Here is a 24061-nt window from a genome sequence, read left to right as displayed (position 1 = left end):
AGTCTGATTGCATTGATATCTACAGACTCTTTTATACTCAAAACTATATGAGGCAACCACCAATGGAAAGTGGTAAAATCTAGTGCAGCAGTACCTAGAACTACAAATAGCTCGCTAGAGATAAGATGACAACCAAGATTCTTCTAAGGCTGTCTGTCCAGGCCTGACAGTCTCCCTGAAGGCAATGAAGAAGAGTTCTGTATTTCCAGTGATTTGATAAGCTCCACTATTAGAAATTAAAACTGACAATAAGAATTTTAAGAGATGTCCAGTTACCATACCATAAAGGAATAGTACCTAGCCCAGTAATCATGACTATGAGAACTGCATAATATTTTTCTAGAAGCATGTAGCGTCCTCTTGTCTGTCTGTCTTGTAATCTCAAACCTTTAATGTAAAGGGATTAGATGTGTATCTTCAAAGGCGATTGGAGTCAGGAGGTTGAAGATGCCATGTGTCACTCTATAGGCTAACTTCTAGAGAAAAGAACAGCAGGGTAAGAGGTGTCTGGTCCCTCCTTTTACAAGTAGAGGAAAGCATGTGTCACCGGGCCTGCACCAAAGAAGAAAAGAAAAGCATCTAGAGCACATTCAGGCTAGAGGCATAACTATCTCCTCTGAAGGCTTTAGAGACCATGCTCCCCAACACACCTTTCCAATGGATGCCTTCTCTTGCTCCCGGTGGATGCAGTAATGTTACATTCTCTCAGCTCAGTCTTAAGCTGTGCTGGGTGAAGGACAGACATTCCTTGTGCAATGGACTGCGCCTCTCACTCTGTCCATGGGTTCCTCACCTCTGCAGCCTGCAGAGATGCAGTCAACATTGCAAGAGATCACATTCTGCAAATACAGAGATTCCAACCTGAAAAGCTGAAGAAAAGACATGTTTGGAAGATGTGTTGTTCTACATTTACGCCATAAATCAAAGAATAGGTGGCTTAAAACTGCAAGAAAATAATCAAAATTATCATTTGCATGTCTCTACATACTCTGGGTAAGTCTAGTATACAGAGTCACCACCAAGAAAGCACAGTAACAATCTCTGAAAGTGTCATTGGAAGCCAGTATTCACTGATGGCAAGGTAGATAAATGATGTAGTATCATGAGTAATGATATAACCAGCATTAAAATAAATGGTATTAGGGTACTGCAGTGGCAAGAAGATCTATACTGTGTCAATACAAAAAGTTCTGAAGAGCCATGTCATTGTGAGTAATAGCAGCGTTGCTGTAGTTTTCTTGCATAGGAAATACAAAATTAGCCAAAAACAATGTCATTGATAATAAAGAACATGAGAGATGCCTGAACATACACACTGACTAGACAGTATATAAATATGTAAGTATCTCTTCTATACTCATTATTCTAAGTCTTCACTGAGAAAACACTTTACTTCACATAGGCCCATGGATTTTATAATACATTTTTAATTAAAATGCATAGATAGGGGTCCCACAAAATCATTTGCCCAATTCCCCACACATCCTAAAGAAAGCCAAAAGACCTCTCAACAACAGTTATCCCTTTCTACCATAAAGTTTTAGCTGCATAGTGTCCACAGTTGCATAAATACAACAGTCCCCAGCCTCCCTTGTTATGAAGTAGGGCCACTTAACATTTCTGGGTTATGACTCAAAAGAAATATGCAGGCACTTCTACCCTTTCCCTGCTCCTGCTGTCCGGGATGAGAACTGAAGCATTCCTGGAACCCAGAAATGGAATCCAGGGGTTAGGATGATAGTCACCTACCAGCCCTGGCTCACCCATCTCTAGACTGTCCTGTGATACAGAAATAAACTCTATTTTATTTAAGCCACTGTACTTTGAGGTCTCTGAGAGACAGCAATTTACCAAGGTGAGAAAAAAAGAGCCTGTGAAAAATAAATCCATGGTTCAGTTTTAGACTTATTAAGTTCGAAATGCCTATGAAATATCAAAATGTCTATGTCAAGTGAATAGTTAAATCCAGTGTCTGAAGCTCATAAGAGAGATCTATGTTAAAGACATAAATGCAAGAATTGTCAGCATACAGATTTTAATCAACTTTATTGAGGTATAACTTACAATAAATTGCACCCACTTAATATGTTCAATTTCATGAGTTTTGACTGATGTATACACCTATGAAACCACCTCACAATAAAGATACAGAACACTTCCATAATCCTGAAGGGTTTTGTGGTGGTTTTTTTGTTTTGTTTTGTTTTGTTTGTTTGTTTATGCACTTCTTAGCAATCCAACCCTCCTTTGTCCCCAACCTCAGATAATGCTGATCAGCTTTTGCCATTACAGATTAGCTTACATATTCTAGAATTTAAATGAATGGAATCATATAGTATGCACATACTCCTTTCTGTCAGCCTTCTTTCACTTAGCATAATGCATTTGAGGTGCTGTATGCATCAATAGTTCATTCTTTTTATTGCCAAATAGTATTCCATTGTATACGTAACACTACTTTGTTTATCCATTTACCTGTGGATGGACTCTTGGGTTGTTTCCAGTTATGGCCTACTGTGAATGGAGCTGTTATGAACATTCATACAAGTCTTTGTGTGGACTTGTGTTTTCCATGTAGATGGATCTTGAATCTTTCAAGTTCAAAATTCCCAGGAATTTGAGAAAATAAGAGAGTGAAGGACCAAGCACTGAGATATTCTATTTAGAGTTTGGATAGAAGAGAAGTCTCCAAGGCAAAGGTGGAAAGAAAGGCCAGATAAGTAGAAGCAAACCAGTTAAGCATAGTGTCATTGAAGCCAAGAAAGAAAAGGATTTCAAATGTAGGACTTGACAGCTCTGACAATGCTGCTGTGAAGCAAGATAGGAGATGAACTGAAGAGTGTCAATTATATTTGATAACATGCAAGTGATTGACAACCTTAGCAAGATGAATTTAGGTGAAGAAGTGGTGGTGAAAACCAAATTGGAGTTAGCAAAAAAGCAAATAAGAGGTGATGAAGTGAAATAAATGTGTATACAAGAGTTCCTAGAAAATTGACTGTGAAAGAGGCAATTGAGGGGAAGGTAGAGTTGGGGAAAACTGTTTTAAATAAGAGATACAAAAGCATGTTGGAATGATGATGGGAAAAATTCATTTTGGGCATAGACACAGGGAAAGTGCCTATATTAATCCAATATGGGCATTTTATTATAGAATGCATATGACAAGGGAACTGAGGGTGCCTGCAAGAAAGATATTTAAATGAACATGAAATGTAAGTGAATTGGGAAGAAAATAAAGATAGGAGAAGATGAAGACGTTGACACATGGGTGCACTTGATGAAGTACTGCTGTAGCAGAAGTGGGGAAGAATAGAAGCACTGGCTGAATAATGGCAAGTTTGAGGAAGTGACTTCAGAGCAAGGCAGTCTCTGGCAATGACAATTCTAGAGTGTGACCATGGAAGTGAATGGCCAAGTCAAAAGTGCAGGAAAAGTCATCATCACTGTGGAGGTCAGGCAACTGAGAGACAAGGTGCCTACTGTACAGGTTGTCCACAGAGGCATTGAAGTTGCCAAGGGCTAAGACAAGAGTGAGGCTAGAAAACAATGCTAGCAACAAGCATACTCATTTCTAGGAAAAGGTGAGACTCCCTGGTCAAGATGAACTGAGCATGGGAAGGAAGCATTCTGGGGGATTGGAGTCCACAGCAAACAAATATAAGCTGTGGGAGTGCTGCAGCAGGTTTTGGAGTCTGGCCTCAGATTCAAAAGTTGTGAACATCCATGGGGTAGGGGTGGAGGGATGGGGCACATGTCTGGCTTTTGTGGGAGTTCTTAATTGGTTAAAAGCTATTTTGTGGCTTAATGAAAGAATTCTAGAGAAAAATCTGTTTCTACTATTTCCAGCAGAAGTTGTTCATATAGTCAAAGTGCCAGTCCTATAAGATATGGCCACCATTATTTTATATTTATTACTGTACTTAATCTTCTAAGAAAACAGGATTAACTTTCAGATTAAACACCATGTAAATGTTGCATCGTACTTTAATTAAAATGAATAAGCTAATTAAACCAGAAAAAAAGGTTCAAATAAACCCATGGGAGTATAGCATTAAAGAATATACCCTTTGTTAATGTTTTGTGATGTGAGTAAAGATTATAGCACATTAGAGATAAACATTAGTTGGCTTTTGTTATATTAAAGATTCCTGAATCATATATCATACTATTAATGGCTAGCTTATATTAATTATGTCTGCAAACCAAAGCAATATTTGACAATTTATGATATATGGTATATTATAACATGACTCAATTCTGAATAGGATTGTTAGTATGGATTTTAACTCTCATTTTGAATTTAGATTTCTGAAAGGTGGCGAATCTTTGTGTTTATTTAAGGCCATTAGAAATAAGTCTTTAAAAGAAAAAAGACCTTTGTAAGAGTAAAGGCAGAGATGCCTTCATTTCATCCCGTTTGTTACACTAAGACCCTAAGTGTGTAAGGGTTCCTCTGGAGCTATTATACCAAGTGAGGGGAAGTGCCTGGTAGCTCTCAATGAGATTCAGTCTACAGCTCACTGCTACTGAAGTCAGGCCATGCTCTGCTGTGTAAATGTGCACTGTGGGCCTCTTTAATACACAGATTATGGGTTCAATAGGCCATTGCTGCTCTTTTCTGCATAAACACATTCTTGGGGGATTTAAGTATGTATACTATTGCCCAAGCCCAGTGTAATTTGGGGTATTGCTCTTATCTGTTATATCATATATCTTTAGTAGAGACATTCTCAGTTTGCAAATGAGTAATTTCTCTGCCAAACAGTGGATGTAACAGTCCACTTAGATGGTGTACTGTTCAAACCAATTTCCCAGTTTATCCTTCATGCTGATTGACACTTAGTATCCCCTCACTTGGTGTGGATTCTTGACAATTCCTGCAACACAGCCCTTTTTACTCCAATTGACTCTAAGATAATGGGCAAATGGATGAATCATGGATGGATGGATGGATGGATGGATGGATGGATGGATGGATGGACAGATAGATGATAGACAAATGATAGGTAGGTAGGTAGGTAGGTAGACAGGTAGGTAGGTAGATAGATAAAGTTGGGGTGGAGGTGGAGGTGGGTATCAATCAGTGTCTGGTGGTCTCAGAGTCCTCTTCTCTATGTAGAACCATTCATTACTGAGAAAAAGCTGGCAAAGTGTCTTAAAGTGTCTTCCTCCAAAAAACCAACTATGTAAATTATACAGAAGCCACACACCAGGAACTGGTAGGACATCTATCCAAATGCCTCCTAGTCACTTTCCAGTAGTCTCAATAACACATAACCCACATCCTTACCATTGTCTGCCTTTATAACACTCACTCTTCAAAAGGTTGTCCCAATAGTTTGTATGTGTAGTATTAGATTCAGCCAGTACATCACTCACAGTTGAAAACACTTTTTATCTATTTATTTAATAAACCTCTGTGTGATTTCAAACTTACTGATGCATGGGATACAAACACTTGAAAAAGTCCTCCGCCACCCCCAACAACTTTGTGGAACTGTGGGGATGCCTCACTACCTGAATTAGCCACTGCATCTTGCAAACTACTGAAAAACCTGAAGGCTTTCACTGACCACACCAAAAACAGAGCCGAGCTAAGTTTGTTTTTGTAGCTTTCAGATTTGACTATATATCATTTTTATTGTTAGCATTATCACCTTGCAGTTTTATAGCCTCTTTTTTCTGAGAAATTGAAAGAATATACTTTTTCCCACTTCATGATCACTTCTCATTTTGCAGAAAATTGAAGAGAAGGCCGGGCACGGTGGCTCAAGCCTGTAATCCCAGCACTTTGGGAGGCCGAGGCGGGTGGATCACGAGGTCAGGAGATCGAGACCATCCTGGCTAACATGGTGAAACCCCGTCTCTACTAAAAAAAATACAAAAAAACTAGCCGGGCGAGGTGGCGGGCGCCTGTAGTCCCAGCTACTCGGGAGGCTGAGGCAGGAGAATGGCGTAAACCCAGGAGGCGGAGCTTGCAGCGAGCTGAGATCCGGCCACTGCACTCCAGCCTGGGCAACAGAGCGAGACTCCGTCTCAAAAAAAAAAAAAAAAAAGAAAAGAAAAGAAAATTGAAGAGAAATAGAAGATACGAAGGGGAAAAAACTACAGTAAAATGAAAGACAAAAAAATGAAAACAGAGAGGATGTACTATTTGGAACAAATCCTTCCTACCAAGTATTAATGAATTCCCACACCATGAGAAATGTGCTTAAGCCCAATTCTAACATGTAATTTAGGTGTTAATAAATATTTGTTTTAATATACTCCTTTCTTGCAAAAGTTTTATGTAGTAATAATAGTAATAAGTTGCTAACATGTACTGAATGCATACTGTCTGCTTGGCATTGCTGTTTCACATATATTAACTTATTCTTCACAACCACCCTATGAGGTAGGTACTATTTTATTATCCCCATTTTATAGATGAGGAACTGAGACACTGAGAAATGAAGTAACTTTCCTCTTGTCCCAAACCAGTAGGAAACAGTAAATCTAAGATTCTTCCTTTCATCTTCATAATCCCTTTAGGTAAATAAGAGTATCCCCACCTTACAAGTGAGGCTCACTGAAGCCACGTGATTAGCCCAAGGCATCAAATAACAGCAGATCTAGTAAGAGACGAAGGAGGATTGGAACTGGGTCTCTCCACACATCTGAAGGGTTCTCTCCCAGAAAGTGGGGCCATGGCCTTCCCTCATTCCATGAAGTATTCCTTCAGAGGAGTCTTAACTGAGTTCCTGGAAAACTCAATAGCAAACAGTGAAAAGAGATCTATTCTGAATAATTTTAGCCTGGAATATATTTCCCGTCACTTTGCTCTGATAAATATCTGACAAGACTCAGAAATACTAATATACACTTATTAAGAATTCAATCAACTAAAAATCACAACCTATAGAAAGTTTTGTTTACATACTATGGTTATAAAGCCCAAATCACAAGGAAAGATGCTTATTAAAGAAACTTATCTTCAAACCAACTTTTGTCCTTACATCTTCTTTAATATGTCCTATGTTACTTTTGCCCTTGACCTTCACTTTTAGTTGCATTAAACGAAAAGCGGACTTGGAAGATTCTTCTAAATCAGTGATAACCAATACGTAACCAGTGGACACTACCCTCCTCTTGTGCCTGTGGCAGATATAAATTGCTTACAAGCTCTTTCCTTCTGATCCGTAAGAATCTATCTCAGCACCATAATCCCAGCAGCCCTTACCAATCAAAAGCAATTGGTAAGCACATTAAAACCTACTTGTAACCTTTATTCTAGAGATGTTTCGTATCTGTCTCCTCTGTGTTCAAGTCAATATAGATGTCATTCAATGTTCTATACCTCCATTGTCTATCTCTACACTACTGTGCAATAGAGACCCATTAGACACCATAAGATCCAAAAGGTCTTTTACATTTCTCTTAGTCTATTTGTGCTGCTATAACAAAATAGACAAATCACAAATAATAGAAATGTATTTCTCACAGTTCTGGACATTGAGAAGTCTAAGACTGGGGGCCAGCAGGTTCAGTGTCTGGTGAGAGCTGCTCCCTGCTTCCAAGATGGTGCTTCCAAAATGGCTTCTGTTTCTTTGAGATGACTAAGGTGTTGAGAAGGTTTACTAAGGAAAATCAGGGCACCAGCCCCCAGTGTACAAGCCATGACAGAACCTCCCCATTGTCAACAGCTCTGCTAGTCGAGGGCTAAACTCAGAGAGGACTGCAGGGACAATGGAACCACAGGAAACTGATGAGACCTACTGAATGACTAATCTCATGCCTCCTGCCTGGACAGCCTGCCTTCCCCCAAGAAATCCATCTTCTTCTGAAAGCTCACGCCAAGTTGGCATAGAAAAAGATCCTTTGAACTCCCAAAGCTCCATTGAGATATGAGAGCACGAACGATGAGTCTTTTTTTTTTTTTTTTGGAGACGGAGTCTCGCTCTGTCGCCCAAGCTGGAGTGCAGTGGTGCGATCTCGGCTCACTGCAACCTCCGCTTCCCGGGTTCAGGCCATTCTCCTGCCTCAGCCTCCCCCGTAGCTGGGACTACAGGCGGACGCCACCACGCCTGGCTAATTTTTTGTATTTTTAGTAGAGACGGGGTTTCACCGTGTTAGCCAGGATGGTCTCGATCTCCTGACCTTGTGATCCACCCACCTTGGCCTCCCAAAGTGCTGGGAATACAGGCGTGAGCCACCGCGCTCAGCCACAAACGAGTCATTTTATGTTTCAGGTACATTCTTAGTAAAAATAAACTAACATAAAATAAAAATGAAGGCATATGGTCAGTTAAGTTGGTCTCTTCCCATTTCTTATCATCTTAAATTGGTGACTCTAAAAATGATACCCCACATGGCAAATGGAAGAACAGGTAAAAGTTAAAAGATTTGCTTAGGGCCACAGAAAATCCCAGGACCAAATTTTGCAATGTTTTTAAGCACTTTCTAGATACAGTCTTGAAAGTTTATAATAATTAACTACTTGCTACTTATGAGATGCTCTTTTAAAAAAGAATTTTCATGAGTGAAATTTATTCCTAGTTAGCTGTAGATTGCTTTAAAAAATGTTGTACACTGAAATGCTATATTGTCCTAGAGGGTTTTTTGTTTGTTTGTTTGTTTTGTTTTGTTTTGTTTTGTTTGACTGTGCTAATGGTTTTGTAGGTAAGGTTAATGAGATAATCTTATATTTTAAGTCTACCCAGCATAAAGATTGTTTCCTTTTACTGTTCCAATTTAAAAACAATTAGTGTTCTAATCTTCTTAGAAAGTAGCTCAAATTTGGGATGGTTGGAACTAATGCAGTTTTATCAGTCAATAAAAGTACTGGAATGCCACAATAAAATGTAAGCTAAGTAAAAAAAAAAAAAAAGTGCCAGGAATTATTCAGAACCCTGTGTGGAGGGGTGGGTGTGTGTGTAAATGAGCAAAAGAGACGGTGACAGAGAAAGAAACAAAGAGAGAATGAGAATAAATATGTCAGGATTTCCATAAAGAGAGTAGCTTTGTAGTACACGAGACATTTACAAAATCCTTGTTGATTTACGAGTCAGCCATTTTGGCTTCTACCAGAAATGTGCTCAACATCTAGAATCCAGTCCTGTTGGATAACCTAGTATTAACACTCAGCCTTCATTTGTTTCCATCACTGCTGCCTCCTTCCCAAGGAAGGAGATCATATATGTTTTAAGATGAAAAGAGAATGAATTCTAAGGAGTAAAAATCCTGCATTCACAGCACAAAAAACTTTTCATAAACAACTTGTCACTCTGAAAGAGAAATAAATACTTTTCTAATATTTTATTATGTAGAAGTATATTACAAGAGTTTAAAGAGAAGAAAGGAAGAGTTTGCTGAAATGACAACAAAATGAAATGAACATTTGCCAACATATACATGCAGTTGTTTTCTATTCAGCTATTTTGAAATAAAAGTCTAGAACACTCTATGCAAAATGTTGATCCAACAATAAGTCACCATTAAGTAATGATTCTTACACCTAATATTCTTATTGATGAACCTCAGTGTGCCTTGAAACTGAGAGTTTTGATCAGACCTGTGCTCCACTCCAGTGATGAACAAACGATGGCCCATGGGCCACATCAAGCATGCTGTCTGTTTTTGTAAATAAAGTTTTATTGGGACACAACCATATCCATTCGCTTATATATTATCTGTGGTTGCTTTCATGATAATGGCAGAGTTGAGTAGTTGTGACATTGATGGTGTGTCCCATGAAGCCAAAAAAATTCACTATGTTGACCTTCCAGAAGTAGGATGACCCCTTTTCTACACAACAAATATATTCAATGCTTCTTCTACCAATAACATTCATGTAATGAATAAGCCAAATGTGTTTTGTTGTATCTGCTCTCCTCCTATGCACCTATTCACTCAACAAGTATTTATTAAGTGCCCGCTATGAGCCATACACATGGTAGCCTTTTTATATGAGACCCCTAATGTCATAGACTAAAACTGAATGAGAGTTTTCGTAAGCACAATTTCTAAAAAAAGAAATATTCTAATTTCAAAGTGAATTTCTCAACGTTTTTTAGTCATAAATGTTTTCTTCCTGATTATCTCTTGTCTGAATTTAAGATTTGGAACTAAGCAAAGAGATGAAGATTGCATCTCTTTTCTAAGTTTAGCAGCACATGCCTCAGAGATGAGCCACTGCTGTCCCACCAGCGCGGCTTCCCTTCACTCGGCCCTCTTCCACCCCAACCTGAGAAGCCCCTCACTGAGCACACACTGAAAAATCCTACTCTAGCCCATTCCTTTATGTCTATGAATTAAATACTCTGCAGAACAATAGAGAGCTATCCTTATTTTTAAAGGTCTTTAGAAGGATAAACCATACCTTTCCAAAGTAGCTGATTTTAGTGACTACCAATTTTTCTATTAAAAAAAAAAAAAACCCTCTCCCTTGTCTATTTCCATTTAAACTGATTTACCTCTAGCTATCTGCAGGGAGTTGGGGAGTATCTTCTAGGATTCTCAAATCTGAGTAAAATATGCCTCTGTGGTTAACACGTGTACAGGGGTCAAATCTTTTGGTTTCTTTGAACAGCTTTATAGCTAATGCAAGAAATACCCCCATAATGGACAAAGATGAGAGAGTCCATGTGTCACCCATATTTAAAGAGTCAAGTTGCTAATTAGAGAAGTAATAAGATAATTTATTATAATAAAGTTAGATCCAGATACTATTCCTTCTGCTACAGTCACCAAAAGACTAAGCTGGGACAAGACCTGGACTGAATATTATTGATTTTGAGTGAATGACCAGGGCTCCTTACAAACCACCAGAATCATGGAAATATTCTGAGTTTGATCTTAAGTTCATGGAAAGTAGAATATTCTAAAAGTAGCACAATTCAACAAAGTGAGCCCAGGAGCAACAGAACTGGAACCTACCCAGTAGATACTGTTGGGCTCTAAAGAACGACACTGAGCCACTGGGCCTCCCAGTGTGCTTTCTACTCCAAACAGCAAGCCCTTTTAAAGCAATGCTTCTCCTTCCATCCATTCATCCATCAGCAATAAAACTGCTTTGACAGGATTGATTTAATACTTGGGAGAGTCCTGAATTTGATGAATGCATGACAGCTGCTTATTTTGGCCTCTTTTGCAAAGCTGTAGCTAGCATTGTTAGGAAAGCTTTAGATGGAAATTCTTTCTTCCCTTTGTTTCATTTATCAGGGCATATTCAGGGTAACTGCTACAAAGAGCAGAAAAGAAATGGCTCCTGGAGCCCTTCTGATGCAAAGGGTGGGTACACTGCTGGAAACAGGTATGCTGCTGAACCAGGTGCTTATAGTCTCTTTGCAGACCTATGACATTGCGCGTTAGCACCAATGCCATTATCCATGGACAAACCCTCCCTGGTTCTCTTTGACTCCTTCTAAGTCATGACAGGTCTCCTGCCTCGTTTCTTCCATCTACCATGCCAACTATTCAGGAAAATACTCTCAGGCTTCAGGGAAGTTTGTGAGGCTCTTCAAGATGTCGAAGTTCTCCCACCCATTCCTAATTGACTGTCCTTCCCAGCCTGCTCTTTCCTCAACCACTTGCTTGAAATTTCCTCCAATCACAAACACCCAGGGTCTAATTTTTCTTGTATTTCGTTGCAGCAAGTTCAGCGCTATCCCCTAGTGGCATTATGTCAGCCACTGAAAGTATTCTTTAGATTAAATGACAGGAAGTAGACACACAGATTGCGGAACATGCTCCACGCAAGATAGAGAGGTAAAGGGTTCGTTGCCAACTGTATTTACAGCATGGTGAACTAATGCGCCTTAGTTGAGAGGATACAGTACAGTCGTCTGCTAACTTTCATTGGCTAAGAGCACAAAATCACACTTGGAATAAGGAGAAAATGTACATTACATACCATCATGGATTGCTATACATACATATTTATAAACTTATATTCATTGGACATTTTTATTCGGTTCCACAAATTTTAGGAAAAATTTCAGAAAGTCCTACAAATTTCAGAAACAAGTAGTAGTATATCAAATCGAGGCTATGTGCTTTCTGGCAAATGCTTCAGATTTTTTAGACAGATGGTTAAACTCTTCAGCTTCGTCTCATAAATCTTCATTCCAAACTCAAGGGTAGTTCCAGAGGTCAATTTTTGTGGTATCAAAAATTGTTTGATTTTTTTCAAGCTCTTATTCTGCCTGAGTTACTCAACTGGAAGCCTCTAGAAGCCAGCTCTCCGCCACAGCTCTGGCTGATCCCAGACAGAGGTGGGCGGCACCATCAATGACTCACAAGTAAGACAAGGGCAGGGTATTGACTGGATGGAAAAGGATAGATCAGGAGAAGGCAGCTGGGGGATGGTCCAGGGAAGGGTAGGGGCAGAGGTGTGCAACAGTTTGGCCCTCAGGATGAGAGTATCCGATCAGATCAAACGGAGAGCACTTCCAGAAGCAGAAGGAAGAGATTATTTTCAATGGTGGGGCAGGGTTAAAGGCAACCTAGATAATAATGTACTCTGGGGCTAGAACCAGATAGCACGAAGGGCAGATGGGCAGAAACGGACAGCCACCTTCTCCCCAGAAAGTTGTTTGTAGCTGTAGCTGTAGGAGATGGCCACCAGACAGCAGCTGTGGCCTTGCATGAGGAACAGAGTCAATGCCTGCACATGGCCAGGAAGTGAGGGAGCATAGGTATAAACACCACAAATTCTCTTGCTGATTCTCTTCACTGGCCAGATGCAACAGAGGGGAGGGGAGGAGCTGAACTGATGCACCGTGCAAGACAGGCTCTCAGAGCACAGAGCAGGGTGGGCAAGTGTGGACGGTGAATATGCAGGGGCGAACCAACAATCTCTAGCACAGCCAGGACCACAACCACTTGCAGACATTGGCACAGAAGTCATGCTTCGGATCACCACGTCTGAATTTGAGGCACTTAACTTGCTTCTAAGATGGGGAAGGGGGAGGAGTTTCTTAAATATATTCATTTATATTCTTTTCTTTCAGTTTGGCCCAGGTACTGGGGCTCATCAGAACTCTCAGGCAGAAGTCGTCTCTGCATATATGCAAATCTCAAAAGCACATCTCATCTAATGCTTGCACTTGGTTCTCAGGGCACCTTTCCATAGATCAGGTCAGCATTTAATGCTTTGAGTGCCATTCAGAAACCTGAAGAAATTTACACAGCCCAGGGAGCCAGAACCAACACCTCCACTTGCAAGTATATTGGTTACATGAATTACAAAGAAGTTTTATTAAAAGAAAATTAACTACCATTAAAAGAAATTTCTGTTCAGAGTTTCAAGAAGCCCAGGGAAAGCTCCCTCACCAGCGTAGACCCCACTCCCAGCTGCTCTGGGGCAGGGCTGCTGACTTCACCAGATGTCACTGGCTTGGACTGTGTTTCCACCTCGCTACTCTCTTCTTGTCACTGCTGAACCTGCAAACAGCCACTGTTTGCTGTTTTCCTGGTCACTGAGCAGCTCCCTCCACTCCCAGCCCCTCATCCTTTTAAAACTCCCTGAGATAGTAATGTTTGTTTGCTTGCTTCCTTGTAACTTAATTATGCTCCTTTAGCCTCTAGGCTGTGGCAGAAGGTCAAACCACAGTTAGGCATTGAAGCCATTGCTCCCCTAGCACAATCCGCAAGACCCCAGCATGAAGCCTAAGCATCTCAACTCTCTCCTGCCTAGAGGTAAATTCCTTCTCCACCAGGCACTCTCTGAAGATTGTAGGGAGTCTCTCTCTCTCTCTCTCTCTCTCTCTCTCTCTCTCTCTCTCTCTCTCTCTCTCTCTCTCTCTTTCGCTCTCTCTCTCTCACTCTCTCTCTCTGTTTTGTTATTTCATACCTGTTGCTAACCATCCATTTTAACCTTTCTCTTCACTATTTTTACCCACTGGGATTCCTTAGCAAACACAAGTTTTATGGATGTTTTGCAAAGACAAGACGGTGTTGAGAAAATAAAAAGGTGATAGCAAACACGTATCTGTATTTTTTGCCCACAGTTTATCGAGATGCTACCCAGCTTGATAGGTTCTTCATTAGTCTGACCCAGAGAATCTGAGACCTTCTAAAAGCAGTTTCAGGAAGAGCAATACAAATCACCACCATTATAATCAAAGCCACTGTTTATTGAGACTAGGTCCTGTGCCTTGTTAAACTGTGTGCCTTACATATTTATCCTTTAATCCCCACAGCAGCCCAATGTGTTATATATTATTATCTTCATGTTAGGAATTAGCTTACAGAATTTAGGTAATATACCCAAGATTAACAAGTCATAAATTGCAAAGACAGGATTTGAATTCAGATCCTGGGCAGGCTAATTTTAGTGCTCACAATGCCTACTATCCCATTATAAGGAAAACACATCTCCATAGCCCCTGCTATAAAATGGGCCTAAATCAGTTGTTACGCAGAGGTACAGCAATATGTTCAACTAAAACAATAACAATGCCAAAGCGTGAAATTCATAGCACCATGAATATGAGAATAAAATATCTTAGTAAACAAGACATGTGGAGCTGAATTTTTACCTCATCAAATCTGTGAATTCTTAGATGCATTTCTTAGACACATGATTTTTCTCGATTACTATTATATATAATTGACATACATATTTACTTTTCTAGCACTTCTGGAATGATATAAAATATAGGACAATTACTCTCCCCATAGCTTTATCAATACATTTGATTATTTTAAAAATTATTCTTTCAGTGATTTATGTTTAAGGTTGCCAGACTCCTTTCCCTTAAGCACCATTTCCGATTTCTGATATTAAGCATGTCCAGTACAGTTTGGGCCAACTACATGGGCCCTCCCTGATGTTACAACATATCTTTCTAGCTTTGCTTACACCACACTGTGACATGTACTTGTAGAAGAAGGATTTATTTCCTTACTCATCACTAGGCTTATAGCTGAGGCACCTATAGCACAAGACAGAATAACAAGAGAAAAACAACCAGATTTATTTAATAAATTTTATGTGACGTAGGAGCCTTCATAAGGAAATGAAGACCCAAAGAAACAGATAAACCTGTATGTTTTTATGCTTTGGTTTGAAGAAGAGTAGATGGTTATAGAGACATATATGATTAGACAAAAGAGGTACGATCTAATGGTAATAAACTGGCGGGAACTTAGCAAGGCCCGTTTGTTCAGATTCTCCTCTGTGTCTTTGAGGATAAGGATGTTCCTTTCCTCTGGATATACAGAAGGTCCAATCTGAAATGAGGCTTTATGAGCTGCTTCAAGGGAAAATGGCAAAGGGAAGGTGAGGTGCTTCTGCCGTTTTCTTAAATACCAAAGTACCATATTTGGGGGTAGCAGGATCTGGATTCCATCAACCAGCAGACGCTTACTCTGAGGAGTCAACAAGAGCATCAGTATGGATCAGCAGTTCCCTCAGGAAGCCAGGCAATGGGCCAGCCTCCCTTCCCCAGGCCAAGATGGGCTGAGTCCAAAGTTTACAAACTAAGCATCCACACAGGCAGAGCAGGTGACGTAACTGAGGGAGGTGGCTGGGTGTGAAGCAATCAGCAGAGCACATGGAAACTGTAGTGCTCCTGCCCTCCAGCCCCTTTGCCACCTCTCTCCCTAAACAGATTATTACCACACGGGATGGTGGCCAGTGTTGCCAGCTCCTCCGATTTTCCCAGAGAACGCAGAAACCCAAATTTTTGTGTAAAGTCACTGAGTTTTTAAACATAATTGGACAATTTTAATGTGTTTTTAAATGATGTGAGTTAAGTTAGACATGCCCTTGACTATGGACTTGCAGATAGGACCCATAGATGCCAGTTTGCAACTCCCACCTTCAGTCCTGAAGATGGCGGCAGCTGCTGCTTTCCTGTCACTCCATTGCTCCATTACATGGTGCTCTCCCTCAAGCCTCTGTCCCCTCCCCTTGGTTTTTCCTCTGCCTCTCTTCTGTTCTGACTGAGGTCATCCTAATTCCTTCAGCCCGAACCCTCGCTCCCTCCTCTAATGCTGTCTTCTTGTCAAATTTCCCTTATAATGATGATATAAAAAGACCTAATCCCCAAATCAAACAAAGCAATTTATGAAGAATCAAAATGAGTAAAGCTTTCAAACCTTGCACTAAAAGGTACCTAGTAGACTCCTCTATCCCTGTGGGCACGTTATAAATATTAATATTTCAAATGCTCATGCTTGAATTGAGTTTATTTTTTATTCCTATTGAACGGCACCTCATACATATGCTGTCTTTTATGTTTTTGAAGTGAAGAGCCCTGTCAGCTTCCCCTGTTCAACCACTCTACTTTCTTCATGTCCCCAGCTCCTCTCTGCAAATATAATGCTGTTAACAACTCAGAAGTCTCTCTTTTGAGCTGGACCACAGTGGTGCCTGGGGCTTCCGCAGCCTCCTGGTGGTTCCGTCTCTCCCTTCAGCCCTGCTGTGACCAGGAGCTCTCTGAGAGAACGGTGCAGCTCTTTATCCAGCACCTCAGTAATGCAACTCTCCACCTGCACTAAGGCATGTGCAGCCCTCATTTTGGGGGTCTGTCACAATTTTTGGCCATTTCACAGGGCTAGGATGTCAAAAATAGGGCCAATTTTACAGCTAGAGAGAGTAGGCAGTTGCCTATATAATCAGATGCACCCAAGTAATACAATAAAATTCAAACTTAAAACATCCCCACCAGTTCACTGTGACTGAAACCTCAGGCCAACCTCTTCACTCCACCACAGAGATGCAGGAGTCTGTGTCCTGGGAAAAACTTCCACACACTAAAAGCCATACCGAGGGGCAACTACTGATGTCAGGCATGTCCCTGAAAGCAAGCTTGATTATGGGAGAAAGAAAAGACACGGGCCCCCTGAAGCAGATGTAAGTCCCCACAGAGGGGGTGAAGCAGGTGTAAGGCCCAACAGAGGGGGTGAAGCAGGTGGTTATGCACTATTTTGCCTGGAGCTCAGTCAGTGTGTATGCCCACCAAGGCAGGGGAGTAAGAATTTAGGGAAGTTAGTTCAACCACTGTGGAAGACAGTATGGAAATTCCTCAAAGATCTAGAACCAGAAATACCATTTGACCCAGCAATCCCATTACTGAGTATATACCCAAAGGAATATAAATCATTCTATTATAAAGATACATGCACATGTATGTTTATTGCAGCACTGTTCACAATAGCAAAGACATGGCACCAACCCAAATGCCCATCAGTGATAGACTGGATAAAGAAAATGTGGTGCATACACACCATGGAATACTATGCAGTCATAAAAAGGAATGAGGTCATGTCCTTTGCAGGAACATGGATGAAGCTAGAAGCTATTATCCTCAGCAAACTAACACAGGAACAGAAAACCAAACACCACATGTTCTCACTCATAAATGGGAGTTGAACAGTGAGAACCCATGGACACAGGGAGGGGAACAACACACACTGAGCCTGTGGGGGGTGTGGGGGCAAGGGGAGGAAGAACATCAGGATAAATAGCTAACGCGTGTGGGGCTTAAAACCTAGGTGATGGGTTGATAGGTGCAGAAAACCACCATGGCACACGCATACCTATGTAACAAACCTGCACGTTCTGCACATGTATCCTGGAACTTAAAGTAAAATTTTTAAAAGAAAAAAAAAGAAGAATTTAGGGAAGTACTTTAACCTTCCTCCAGTCATTAAGACAAGATCGAAACCCTAACCCACCTTCCCTACCCTCTCAGCATTCACCATATTTAAACAGACAACTCTGGAGACAGATAAAATCTACTGGAGTCTTTTGCTGGTAATTCCTTAAACTGAAGACTTGAAGGCAAGTCCTTTCTCATGGAGGAATTTCACTTTCCTGGTCCAACAGAGATACAGCCCAAAGGGCAAACTCCCCAGTTGGGCATAATTCTTTGGGTGAAATGTTTAAAACAGTCCTGACAACATAGAGCAGCAATTTCCATGCAAATGTGTGCCTGTGGGGTAAAATGCAATTGGCCCAACAATCTTGTACTGATGGTGCACCCCCTTCCCACTCCGCTGGGGTGTGGAAACATGACTTTAAGAAATCTATTTGTACAGCTTTTCTCCCTCTGAGCGTGCCAAACGTAAATGACTTCTGTGTTTCAAAAGAGCGCTCCCTCCACACTGCTGCTCCATGTCAAGGACCCCGTGGAAATAAGAAGCTGTAGTCCCCGCCTTCCCGGTGAAGCTACGGGAACAAAGCAGTGTTTTTTTCAGAAAGAAAGAGAGATGTGGCAGGACATTCATGTTTTTTTGAAACAAAAAAGTCTGATTAACAATGTGGGACTTACAAAGAAAAATAATAGTAATAATCTACTGAACTTGGTGAATTCCCCATGATCACAGTGCTTCAACCCACCCACCCACCTCAACTCCAATGGCCGCGGGCCACCTGGGACAGTGGTGGATGTAGTAGTGGAAAGAGCCCGGGACCAGGAGATTGTTCTGGTCTCTGCCACTTAATTCATGAATTTAAGATGAATTGGGGCAAACTGAAATAAGCATGATGGGGTTGAACTAGCTCAGGGGTCTTCAAACCGGGGTATGGGTACACATGCCTTAGCACATTAAGACTTTGCAAGTAGTACATGGGCAGAATCAATTGCCAAATGTTCCATTTCAGCAAATTTCTTTCCCTGAAGTTAATCTGCCTAAGATTGTGCCACAAATACTTTTTCCCCAATATTCTTTTTCCTTCTTTGCAAAAATAATAATAATAATAATAATAATATCCACTTCAGTCTTCAGCCACCACAGTCTTACTGAGGCACCACCTCCATGGCTTCCTCTTGAGGGAGAGTCCTCGGAGAATAAAGCAAGGGGGCTTTAGAAGGAAATATTGATATTGAAGAGAGGCAAAAAAGTCATGACAACCCTCTGCACCAACATCCTTCCTTCTTCTTCCTTCCCTGTCTCCCTTGTTCCCCACTTTCATTTCTTAGAACTAGAATTCAGACGCGAGAAGGTTCCAAACGGCCACATTCTAATACATTTATTTGAGTTTAAAAAATGAAATAAGATTTTTTTCTGACAGAAACTGAGTCTAAATTGGCAGAATGGCTTGACAATAAGGACTAGCTTTGCCAATTAATTTATATGATGGACACTCTCCATGAATTTAATGCGCTAAAGCAGCAGCTCCAATGTTCAGATGAAAATATACTTTAATCATGGATATATCTAAAGGATACATCATCTAACGTATACTTTGCAAGTATTTAAATTTATGACAAAAAATATTTGAATGTCAACTTGGAAAGACTCTTTCAAAATTATTTTATGGAATACATGAGAAAAGTCTGAAGTCACGAGTTTAGTTAATTCTTGTCAAGTCAAACTGCCTGTGAAATTCCTTGGTTTTCTTTTCTTTCTCCCTCTCCCTGCATCCAGCCCTATCTCCCACTCTCCTAACCTCCCAAACATCTCAATCACCTTACAGAGGAGGGGGCTACAACAAACAGGCTGAACATCTCAACTTACTCAGAAAAAAATAATGAACTGGTTTTGTTGCCATTTCCCTCAATGGATTAATTTAGTATTTCCTTCAAATATGTAAGAAATAAATATGTTATTCAAGGTCAGACAGAGTAACAACCTTTCTTCTTAACTTTCCATTCGTAATGAATACCATTAATACAATTCTTTTTTTTTTGTCCACAATCACCACTCCTAGGTATGAAAACGAGAAGGGAAAAGCACTTAAGAATAGACATCAATATACAGATATCTCCCTTTCCGTTTGTTTGAGTAATGGAAGGCCACAGTGGTAATTATTTCAATTTTTACCAGCAACCCTCAGAAAAGGAGATAAACTCCCCAGTGACTCTTGGTAGCTACACTACCCAGCTGGTTCTTGCTCTAGACAAAAGTGTTTTAATTTTGTGCATGGCCCCCTTGGTAGTCTGGGGAATCCTATGAACCCCTTCTCAGAGTATGTAAAACAAATGAATAGGATTGCAAAAGGAGCCAATTATCTTGATATACTTTTATCAAAATATTTTCTAAAACATCCTAGTGCATAGTAATGCATGTGCTTTTTCAGTAACATTAAATAGCAAGTGTCAGTGGCAGGAGTAACAACTATCACAATTTTAAAGTAGTGATTGGTATAAATGATATTTTGAAATATCTGCAATCATTGTAATGTTATATGAATGTATCTATAATTTGGTGACAAATTCACAAATATTGCTGATATTACTGTGGCTTGTTGCTTGTATACTTTATAAAAAGAGATGTTAAATTTCAGTTGGAGTTCAGTGACAATAAAGACAAGTTATTTTCCTATCCAAGTGCATGGATACTCAAGACAAATTGTGATGGAGGCAATATTTAGAAGGCCTTTCCCTTTGGCCCCTTTACTCTTCTGGCTGTCCCTTCCTTCCCAAGGTACGCACCCTGCAGTAGCTTTAGTTACTGTTACCTATCGTGATTGCTCATGAGTAATAATCACCATTCCTTGACTGTCTACCATTTTGCATATATCATTTGTACACTTTACAACAACCCTCCAAAGCATTTTATGAATGGAGCAATTAAAGCTCAGAGAGGTTAAATAACTTGTTCAGGGCAACAAAGTAGAAGATTTGGGGGTTTAAACTCAGGTCTCTGTAGCTTAACGCTTACTCCCATTTCCACTGCACTACACTGCCTCCTAGTATAGAGGAATCTTGGGATTTTTTTTTTTTTTTTTTTTTGTCGTCGTTTTGTTTGTTTGTTTTTGAGAGTTTTGCTCTGTCACCCAGGCTGGAGTCCAGTAGCATGATCATGACTCACTGCAGCCTTGACCTCTTGGGCTCAAACAATTCTCCCACCTCAGCCCTCAAAGTAGCTGGGACCACAGGCATGTGCCACCACACCTGGCTACTTTTTTTGGAGAGAGATGTGGGTCTCACTATGTTGCCCAGGCTGGTCTCAAGCTCCTGGGCTCAAGTGATCCTCCCATTTGGGCCTCCCAAAATGCTGGAATTACAGGCATGAGCCACCTCATCTGGCAAAATCTTGGATTTTAGTAGAGAGTTTCTAAAAACCAAGTACTTCTCACAAATCAATTTCTAATGGAATTTCAGGTATCAGCAGAGGTAAAGCTACTTGGAGATGAGGAGTCCATCCTTCCATCTTTCTAAACAAGTGACCATTCTCCTCACCCACCACCCCACTGCTGCAGAGAGGGAAAGAGCCGGGCCAAACCGCAGAAATGTACCCTTCACCTTTGTGAGGCCTGCATGAGTTATAGGACATATGGACAAACAGAACCCTTTTATATTTTAGTGGGGGGAAAGGGAAACTGAGGAAGGATATTTATTGCCTGACTGCCATTCCAGGAAGGTTCTACATGCATTCTTAAAATGTTTTAATTACTCCCAACACAGTAAAGAAACTATTATCCCTACTTTTTAGAGCAGGAACTGATGCCAAAAAAAGATTAAAGAAAATGAAATGTAAGGAATCTCCCTAACCCTATAGCTTCACAATAGCTTTCTGTTGTTATAAGCAGATTTCACAAATTCTAGAAGGAAGCAAGCACTGGTTGAAGGAAGAAGAGTATCAAAAACACTCTTTCACAATCTAAGTTTGCAAACAACTTGATAGCAATGTCCTTGCACTATTACTAGAATGTAACCTTCCCAAAGTAAGAGACCATGTCCCTGGCATGTCTATACTCCACAGAGGAGATTCACAGTGATTGTTTAGTTGAACAAAGGCAGCGCTAGGCCCATGAACCTTCTGTGTAACTCTTCAGAGCATCCCAGGCATTTCCCTGCCAATAGAGGACACTCAAAGTTTCTAGCAAGTTGGTTTCCAAAGTCATAAACTTTCTGGACAATGCTGTATTCATTAATCATTGAAGTGGGATCCATCTTTATCTCATCCCTTTCACCTCTCCTACCAAGTTTTTTGGCATTTTAAAGCAGATCTGGTAAGTACTGTACCCACCACAACCACTGGATGACATCCCCCATCTGGCTTTTTACTAAGATTTGTCAAGGTCAAATATGTGGTATTCTATTGAGTGCATTTGAAAATTAACATAGATGACAGTAGATTTACTCTAACATCTTTTATACTACAAACATTATTTGTATAATTCTGCACTAGTCTCAAGCTAAATTTTCTCCAGTCTTTCTTACCTAGTGTTAATTCTAAGAAGCCATTTTTCAACAAATATTTATAAGCCCCTACTATGAGATCTGTACTATTCTAAGTACAAGGAGTAGGGAATAAGTTAATGCATTCATCTGATTACAATACAATGTGATAAGTGTTAAACAGCAGTATAAATGCAAATCAGTGAATGAATGGAGAAGTTATACATTTACACAGTACTTCATATTTTTAAAATTGCTTTCATACAGACTTGTGCTCCTCAAGGCCACATCTCCTTCCCTATGTGGTAGGTAGGAAAGATATTATGACCGAACATTATCAAGGTTGCAAGATTTGCTCAAGTTCTGACAGTGTATCAGTAGGAGAACTAAAGCTACAGTCCAAACCACAAAGATCTAGCCCAGTACTTGAGTCTCTACTTTCAGAACTCATTCCTTTCCCAGGCAGACTACTTTCCCATATAGCCAATGTCATTCAATAATACTGTACATTAAGATATTCTGAAATCTCACAATCCCACTTATGAAGGAAACCCTTGACGTTCTACATCTCACTCCAAAGTTCCACATGCAATTATTCCACCAGACCAATAAGTGGGAATGGTTCATAAACTATGACTTCTATCCTTAGGGGTTCCACTTATCTATTGCTATGGAACAAATTATTCTAAAACTCAATGGTTCAACACAACTACCATTTTATTATGTTATATGATGTTGCCTGTCAACTAGGCTTAGCTGATGAGCCCACATTGTTCCACCAAATGTTGATGGTGATCACTCTGCTGTATGCAGCTGGCAGATGGCCAAGGGCCTCAATCACATATCTGACACCTTGTAGGGAAGACAGATTGTTGTAAAGTTGGACTTAGCCAGAACAATCACCACAGCATTTCTATGCAGCCCTTCTAGTATGGCAGCCTTAGAGTAGTCGGACTTCTTACCTGGAGTCTCAGGGCTGAAGAGTGATAAGGCAGAAGCTGCATGGTCTTGTGGTCCAGCCTCAGTGACATAGCCTCATGGCATCACTTCCATCATACTTTTTTGGGCAAAGCAGTCACAAGTCTGCCCAGATTTAAAAACAGAAGACATAGAGCTCTATCTCTCCATGAGAAGAGTGTCAAAGAATTCACAGCCATTTTATGTGCTTCTTATATTAATTTATAATTCCTCTTCTTGACCAACAGTGGCCAAGAGAGTTGCTTCTGTTCCAGTCCCATCCATTTCCTCTTCTTATGTTAACCAAGTTTGCTAGCCCTCTTCTGCCTATTCCGCACATCCTACATGTTCTTGCCTCCTGCAGAGTCATGCTGGATGTTTGCTCCCTGTATCAGGACCTATATTACACAAGGTTCTCAGTCTTTGTCTATGGCTGCATGAGGTATACAATAAGGTATTGAGTCTTTATTAATTTTTTAAAGGTGTTATTGTTGTTTGTTTAGTGCCAGGAATGGCTGCTCTCTCCATTGGCACTAACTGTTCAGTTCCTGAGGCATTCTGAAGCTTCCTTATGTACATATCAGCTCTGCATGATCTTTGCCAACTTAAAATTGAGCTCTCAGAGTAGGGTCTCTACTTGTACTAATAGAATTTTTTGCTCTCAACAGTATACTTGGGACAAAACTGCAAAATAGATAAGAATACAAGCTCTGCAGTTAAAAAGATCTGGGTTTTTAATTACAGCTCCACCATTTACTGTGAGATCTTGTCCAAGTTACTTAATATCTCTAAACCTTAGTGTCCTCATCTGTAAAATAGAGACAAAGGTATACACTTCATGGAGTTGTCAAAAGGATAAAGAGCATTGCATAGACAAAGCCATTATCACATTGCCTAGTACTTGGTAAATACCTACTAAGTGGTAACTATAGTAATAGTAGCACTACTGGTAGTATCAATGGTGATTAAAAATATCTGACTGATAAAGGACTACGATGGTTTAAAGTACTGATAAAGATGCAAATGGACTTTTACACCTCCAA

This window comes from Rhinopithecus roxellana, chromosome 14, assembly GCF_007565055.1.
Source record: "Rhinopithecus roxellana isolate Shanxi Qingling chromosome 14, ASM756505v1, whole genome shotgun sequence".
NCBI classification, from domain to species: Eukaryota; Metazoa; Chordata; class Mammalia; order Primates; family Cercopithecidae; genus Rhinopithecus; species Rhinopithecus roxellana.
Note: the sequence above shows the minus strand (reverse complement) of the source record.